The sequence below is a fragment of the Phascolarctos cinereus genome, unplaced genomic scaffold, assembly GCF_003287225.1.
Source record: "Phascolarctos cinereus isolate Bilbo 61053 unplaced genomic scaffold, phaCin_HiC Scaffold_4;HRSCAF=312, whole genome shotgun sequence".
In the NCBI taxonomy this organism is placed as follows: Eukaryota; Metazoa; Chordata; class Mammalia; order Diprotodontia; family Phascolarctidae; genus Phascolarctos; species Phascolarctos cinereus.
This window is the reverse complement of record NW_027555847.1, coordinates 601,629,480-601,637,253: the sequence shown is the minus strand read 5'-3', so window position 1 is coordinate 601,637,253 and position 7,774 is coordinate 601,629,480. Positions and strand designations below refer to the sequence as shown.

At 36.6% G+C, this 7,774-nt stretch overlaps 1 pseudogene; it reads left to right on the top strand.

Moving 5' to 3' along the window:
* The first annotated feature begins 206 nt into the window (after positions 1 to 206).
* Positions 207 to 7,774, top strand: part of LOC144456579 (vitamin K epoxide reductase complex subunit 1 pseudogene) — an 81,897-nt pseudogene continuing 74,329 nt past the window's right edge.

The following is a 7,774-nucleotide window of genomic DNA, read 5'->3' as shown; positions in this document are numbered from 1 at the left end:
CTGTGGAGAGGAAAGGGAAAATCGGTCTTAATGTAATCAGGGAGGCCAGGGCTGAATTGGAGCAGATCCCAGACAGAAGAGGAGGAAGGCAGAAGCAGGCCCTGTAGGTGGCATATCTATGGGGCCTGCAACTAATATGGGAGACAGATTTTTTTTTTTTAAATTATGCTTTATCTCTCCAGATTCTGCTTTTCTTCTTGGAGGTCATGGGCATCTGGCCAAAGGCCAAATGCAAAAATGCATCAGTGGGAGAGGAAGAGAATTTACCCAAGAGAAAAAGCAAGGGCCCTGATTGTAAGGTTGGGAACAATATTGCAGAAGACGGCGATGTGAAAACAGACCAGGAATTGGAAGCTAAAGGTATAGGGAATGCCAAGAGAAGTACCTAGTAATTTTGGTCACTGGGAATTTCTCTGCTTTTCTCTGGTAAATAGAAAGTTAGATATTTAAGGTTTAATATCTTGATTAAATTTTGTCTCCGTGCAATAGAGCATATAACAAAAAGCAAGATGGTATTCAGCACTAATTAACCATATTAATAAATCAATCATATCTTCAACGCTGTGCTAAACTCAAGGAGGATTATCAGTTTAACTTGATAATTTGCTTTACAAAGCACTTTAAAATTCAAAATGCTTCCACATAAGTTGGCTCATGGGCCTTGAGAATTTTGACAATGATAACTAATAATCTGAGGTCTCCTGAAAGTGAAGAAAACCCCTAGGTGACTCAGATTATTGAATCTTCTAACATCAGTTCCATGCTTGAGAAATGGTATGTTAGGGATGTATTCGCACTGATTATGAAACAAAGAGCCCCACTTTCTTGTAAGTATTTTGAATTAAAAATAAAAGTAGTTTGAATTTTTTATTTAAATTATGTTTAACTTCTGTTTCAGATATTAAGCTGGTGATCTAGCCAAGCTACCACAGAAAAAGGAAAAGAAAGAAAGAAAGAAAGAAAGAAAAAAAGAAAGAAAGAAAGAAAGAGAGAGAGAAAGAAAAGAATCAAGCTATATTTAGACCCATACAAAAGAAAGGAACTTCCAATTTATTGTCAAAGGATTTATTGTCAAAGTAAATTCCAAATTATGTTTTTGTATAGTTATTTTATGATCATTCAATATGTCCCAAACTCCAGTGTCTATTAACCAGATAGTAAATATTGAAGGTTTCATTTTAAAGCAACATGTAAAGGCAATCTCTTCATGAGACTGAGGACTTCAGCATCCATGTGAAAAATAAAAATAGCACTGAAGTAATTAGAAGCAATATACTTTGCTATGGATCCCCTGAGTCTCTGTAAATAAGCTTACATACTGAAAACTTTGATCAATACTAAGTGATTTCTTCTGCTTTATGAAAGGGAAATCATTGACTGGAACTCAGGCCAATTTTTTTGCCCTTAAGAAAATCTCCAGTGACTGTCAAATCATTTAAAAGCAAAATTCACATGATTTCACAAATCAAGAGCATTGTACCTATCATGAATCATGAACTTAAAATGACAGCACAACTTTTAAGGTGAAATCTTTTAAGAGAATGGATCTGAATTGTGACTGCAAGGACAGAAAGTTTCTTATTTTTACCAAAGAATTTTATAGGAACGTGAATAAGTAGCACTGCTGCTTTAAAATTCTAAGTAGTATTACAATAGAAAATGTCAATAATTCGATGCTATAGGTGCCTTGCCCACAAGATCTACTTTTGAATCCATTAAATTCAGAGGCTTTAAAATAACTATGAAGAAACATTCAAAGTCATTGTTGTACAGTTGTGTCTGACCCTGTGACCCTACAGATCATATTGACCATGGGGTTTTCTTGGCAAAAATACTAGAATGGTTTGCTATTTCCTTCTCCAGTGGATTAAGGCAAACAGAGGTTAAATGACTTGCCCAGGTCACAGAGCTATTAAGTGTCTGAGGTGGGATTTGAACTCAGGTATTCCTGATTCCAGGCCCAGCACCCTATGCACTGAACCACTTAGTTGCCTTCAGAGTCATTAGGGTTATAGTAGATGCTAGCACTTTGAAAATTTGGTTTAGTTACCCTATGAATTAGATTAATATAATAAAACTTGTATTCTTGTTATTTTATTTTTATATTTATATTTATTATATTATTCTTATTATTATTATCCAACTGTTTACTTATCAGGTAGCACTTCCAAAATTTGTATTGTATAGAGTTTTAATGCCTTCAGATTTTTCAGCTTTTCTCTTTTTATGTTTATTTTGCTCCTCAATTTCTGCTCTAATCTTTTAATATGATTTTAGAAATTAAGTTATCATTGCCATACTAGGTAATTGTTATATAATTTGGAGCTGAAGATATTGTTGATGAAGGAGGAGAAAAAGAAGAATGTTTCTTGCCTTTTTTTGATATTGGAGGAACATGAAGGAACCCCACTGACCCCACTGTCTTTCAGGTCAAGCTGATTGTCCTCCTGGTTCTGAACCACCCTCTAAAACTGTGGTTCTTTATCTGTTTCTAAGATTCAAAAGATTCATTACACATTCAGCACATGGAGTGCTAAGCCAACTAATAGTATTGTCAGAGGTCAAGTGATCATAATTCCAGGGCTCCTGCCAGAGTTTTACAGACACCATGGTTTCAGGGCTCTCTCCAAAGTTATCAGTGATCTCTAAATTACCAAATACAATGGCCTTTTCTCAATCCTCATTCTTTTTTACCTCTACAGTTTCTGACACAATTGATCATCCTCTTTTTGATACTTTCTTCTCTCTAAGTTTTGGGGACAGTATTCTCTCCAGGTTCTGCTCCTACCTATCTGACCTCTCCTCATTTTTATATACTGGATCCTCATCTTGGTCACACACTGTAACTGTAGGTGTCCTATAGAGTTCTGGTCCTTTATACTGTTTCACTTTGTGATCTCATTAGCTCACATGAATTTAATTATCCTCTCTATGCTGATAATTCTCAGATCTACCCTCTCTGCTGACCTCCAGGCTTACATCTCCAACTGTCTTTCAGATGGCTTGAACTGGATGTCCAGCAGATATCTTAAACTCAATATGTACAAAACTGAACTAATTATTTTTCTAAACCCTCCCTCGCTCCTATCTTCCTTACTACTTTTTAAAAAAATTGATATTTTATGTGTCTTATATCACCACACTATCCTATGTATTCTTCCCCTTTCCATTTCCCAAGAGCCATGGCATATGATAAATAATGTTGTTTCTTTTTAAGAGATGAAAATAAAATCAGCATAACTGATCAATACACTGAGAAAGTCCAAAAACATCTGCAATGTGTAACTCCTGTGAGCGTCCCACTTCTACCAAAGGGTAGTTACTGTGTATGTAGTTTTCTTCCTTCCATATTAATGTTGAGGGCACTCTATCCTCCTGGGCCCCCAGGCTCAAAACCAAGGTGGAATTCTGGATTCCCCCCATATCCAATCTGTTGCCAAGGCCTGTCAACTTAACCTTTGCAACATCTCCCAAACATGCCTTCACCTTCTTCTCTGATAAGGTGATCATCCCCAATATAGACCTTCATCATGTCACATTTGGACTATTACAGCCTTTTTTTTTAGGAACTATCTCTTTATTTTATTTTATTTTTAATTTATGGAATGAAATAAGCAATTCCATAACATAGTACAATAAAAAGATGATTGCACATGAAACTACAAATCTATTATGTACAGCTTGTTATTCCTTTAAATATATAATAGTTAGCATGTAAATTTCTTTTTTCCTCTTTTTTTCTTCCCTCCCTCTCCCTGCCCTAGAGATGGTTACTGTTAGACACAAATAGATATATACGTGTAAAATTATTCAATACATACTTTTATTTGCCAGTTCTCTCTCTGGATGCAGATAATGCCTTTCTTCATATGTCCTTTATAGTTAATTTGGGTATTTATAATAGTTAAAATGACTTAGTCACTCAAAATTGTGCTTAAAACAATATTTCTGTTACTGTATACAACGCTCTCTTGGTTCTGCTCATTTCCCGCTTATTTCATATGCAAGTCTTTCCATGTTTTTCTAAGATCATTGAGTTCATCATTTCTTATATCACAGATTCCATCAGAATCTTATACCATAACTTACTCTATCATTACCCAATTGATGGGCATCTCATAATTTCCAGTTCTTTGCCACCACAAAGAGCTACTATAAACATTTTAGAACATACAGGTTCTTTTCCTTTTTCCCTAATAATCTTTGGAAATAGACCTAGTGTGGTATTGCTAGGTCAAAGTGTGTATCAGAGGTGGGGAACCTGCTGCCCATGAAGTTTGGATTCAATTAAAGGGCCACACTTGAGGACCTTGAGGGCCACATGTAGCCTTGAGGCCATAGGTTCCCTACCCCTGGATAGGCAGTTTAATAACTCTCTGGGCATAATTCCAAATTGCTCTCCAAAATAGTTGAATCAGTTCACAATTCCACCAACAATAAATTAGTGTCCCAATTTTTCCACATCCCCTCCAACATTTGTTGCTTTCCCCTTCAATCATTTTAGACAATCTAATAGGTATAAAATGGTATATCAAAGTTGTTTTAATTTGCATTCCTCTAATCAATAATAATTTAGAACTTTTTTTTCATATGATTATAAATTGTTTGGATTTCTTCATTAGAAAACTTCCTATTTGTATCCTTTGACCATTTATCAGTTGGGGAATGACCCACATTCTTATACATTTGACAAAGTTCTTTATATATTTGAGATATGACTTTTGGTCAGCCAGCCTGCCTCAAGTCTCTTCTCCCTTGAATCCATCTTCCATTCAATCACCAAAGGGATTTTCCTAAAGTGCACATATGCCACCCCTCACTCCCATTCAATAAACTCCCATGGCTCTCTATGACTTCCAGGATCAAATACAACATGTTCTGTTTGGTGTTTAAAGAACTTCATAACCTCTACACTTCCTAGCTTTCCAGTCTTCTTACACCTTCCCCTAGCCTGTGACACTGGCCTCCTTGCCACTCCAGAAACAAGAAACTCCATCTCTCTGATCCGGACATTTTCTCTTGCTGTCCTCCAGGCCTGGAATACTCTTCTTCACATCACCACCTCCTGGATTCTCTTCTTCCTTCAAAGCCCAGCTAAAAGCCCATCTTCAACAGGAAGCCTTTCCCAGCTTCTCTTAATTCTGGAGCCGCCTTGCTGTCATTTCCTGTTTAGCCTGCATACAACTTGTTGGTACGTAGTTGTTTGCTTGTTGTCTCCCCATTAGACTGTAAGCTCCTTCATGGCAGGGGCTGAATTTTACCCTCTTTTTTGGTATCCCTAGCACATGGCATAGTATCTGGCACATGGTAGGCAATTAATACATGTTTATTGACTGACTGATTGACTATATATCACCTGGAATGGCTTTACTTACTTTTCCTTTTCCTCTCCCGCATGGCATGACTTATGGATTAGATAATTGTCATTGTTGTGACTTTCATTCCCTGTTTAGGGACCTTTGAAGCTACTCTATAGTCCAGGAAAAGGAAACTTTCTAGCTCTGTCCTCCCTCAGTTGGCCCCACTGTGCTTGTCATCTAATATCATCTGTCACCACTTTCCCAATACAAATTGTCTACTTCAGCCAAGCTAGGCTCAGTATCACAGAATCACACACAAAATCGGAAGGGACCTCAAATGTCATTTTGTCCAACTAATGCCTAAACAAAAATCATCTCTATAACATAACTGAGAAAGTTCATGTTCCTATTCTCTATGTATGTCTGTTCTTCTTACCTCTATTTCTCCATTCATGCTATTCTTCCTACTTAGAATTCCATTTTCTCTTTTGTTACTCACTGCTAATCTCTGCATTCTTTAAAGTTCATGTCAAAAATCTCTCCTCCAAACAGTTTTCCCTAGCTATCCCATTCAATGCTGATTTTTCCCTTTAATTTAATTTCTCTGAACCCTTCGATATGAAATACTTGAATAGCCTTCTCTTGTCATCAACTTTTTTCTTTACCTATTGTCTGACATTATCATTATATCATCTTTCCATCTTTGTTTTGGCAATCTCCTGGACAAAAGGAAGATAGATTTAAGGCTAGGAGAAGGGTTAGAGATCATCCAGAAAACCCTTCCCTGTCTCCTTATTTAAATGATGAGGAAATTGAAACCCAGAGAAATCACATGCCTTGTCCAAGATCTCACAGGTAAAGAGTATGGTCTTTTTTTTCTTTCCAGCCCACACAGGTAATGAAAGAGAGATATGTATTTAGTATCTAGATAAGATGGAGTGTTATATAACGCACTCTGAATTAGCAAACCTGAATTTCATTCTGCCACTTAGCTGACTATACAACTGCTAGTAAATTCTTTAATATCTCTATTCCTCAAACTTCCTCATCCATAAGACAGTAATAATATTACTTGGCTGCCTAGCTTCTGTGTTATACTAATAAAAGTTGTAAAACTTTATCTGAATGTGAATTGTTATGTATATGCTAGTTATTATGATAATTATAGATATATAGCTAGGAGGGTCCTTGGAGGTCATCACTACATAGCCCATAGATTGATTGAGTATCTTTTGGACAGTCTAGGATTAAATTTGTAAATTTATCAATATAAATAATAAATTTATCCTTATTTGGCATATTATTCTATTACAGCAGCATTTTCCACCTGCAGTTCTGCTTGGTTTGAACTCCAAAAAATGAGATGCCCTTCCCAGGGTAAGTTGATCACCTGAAATCTCATCACCATGCCATTCATTCAGCTTTGGAAATTCAACATCTTCCCAACTCTATCAGCCTTTTCTCCCCTTTGATTGGGAGGATGGAGAATGGAGCACTAAAACTCCTCTAGAAGCTTTCCTTTATAGAAGGCAGGGATCTAGACTTTCCAGCTCACTCTCCATTTTCCATCTGCAACTCTGCTTGGTTTGAATGCTGTCAAACATTATGTCCCCCCCATACCTTCTCTTGTCCATCTCCCCTCCCCCCACCTGCTTCCGGCTTCCTTTTCTCTGTTGTCTTCCCCATTAGATTATAAGTGCATTGAGGGCAAGGAATCTCTTTTTATTTGTATTCCCAGCACTTAGCATAGTGCCTGGCACAAAATAATGAAATAAAATCTTTTAATAAATGTTTACTGAATTGAATTAATTTCTTAAGATGTTTAGCTTAAAGTATATTGGATTTATATAGTATATATATATATATATATATATACATATATATATATATGTATGTATATAGTGTGTGTGTGTGTGTGTGTATTGGATTTATATAGTATATATAGTAAAGTTTAGATTTAGGTTTTTCTGGATGGGACTCTCCTATAATAATGCCATACAGATTGGATTGGCCAGTCATTTGTTGCAGGTGTCCATCCACCCATTATCATTACCTCTTCTCTTTTTCCACTGCATTTACTTTACTGCCCCTGGGCTAAGGCAGCATATAGAACATTGTCAAAGTGAATTAAATCCAAGACCTCTGTCCCACCTGTCATTCACTGAAAAGTAAGAACAAGGACTAAACCCTACTCCCACTAACAGTGGGGTAAGGAAACCCCCTTCTGCCAGTGCAGGTTGGCACATGCTGCTCTTCAACTTATAGTCTTAAAAAGTTTCCAAAAATACTGAGAGGTTAAGTGACTGGCCCAGGGTATACAAGGGAGGCATTTAAAGTCAGGTCTTCCTGGCTTTCTCCATTATTCTATGCTGCCTCTCTGTGTTCATAATTAATGGCATAGATCTAGGTTGCTTGCTATGGAACCATAAATACACTTAGAAATATCCAGGCAACATCAAAACATACAACTGCAA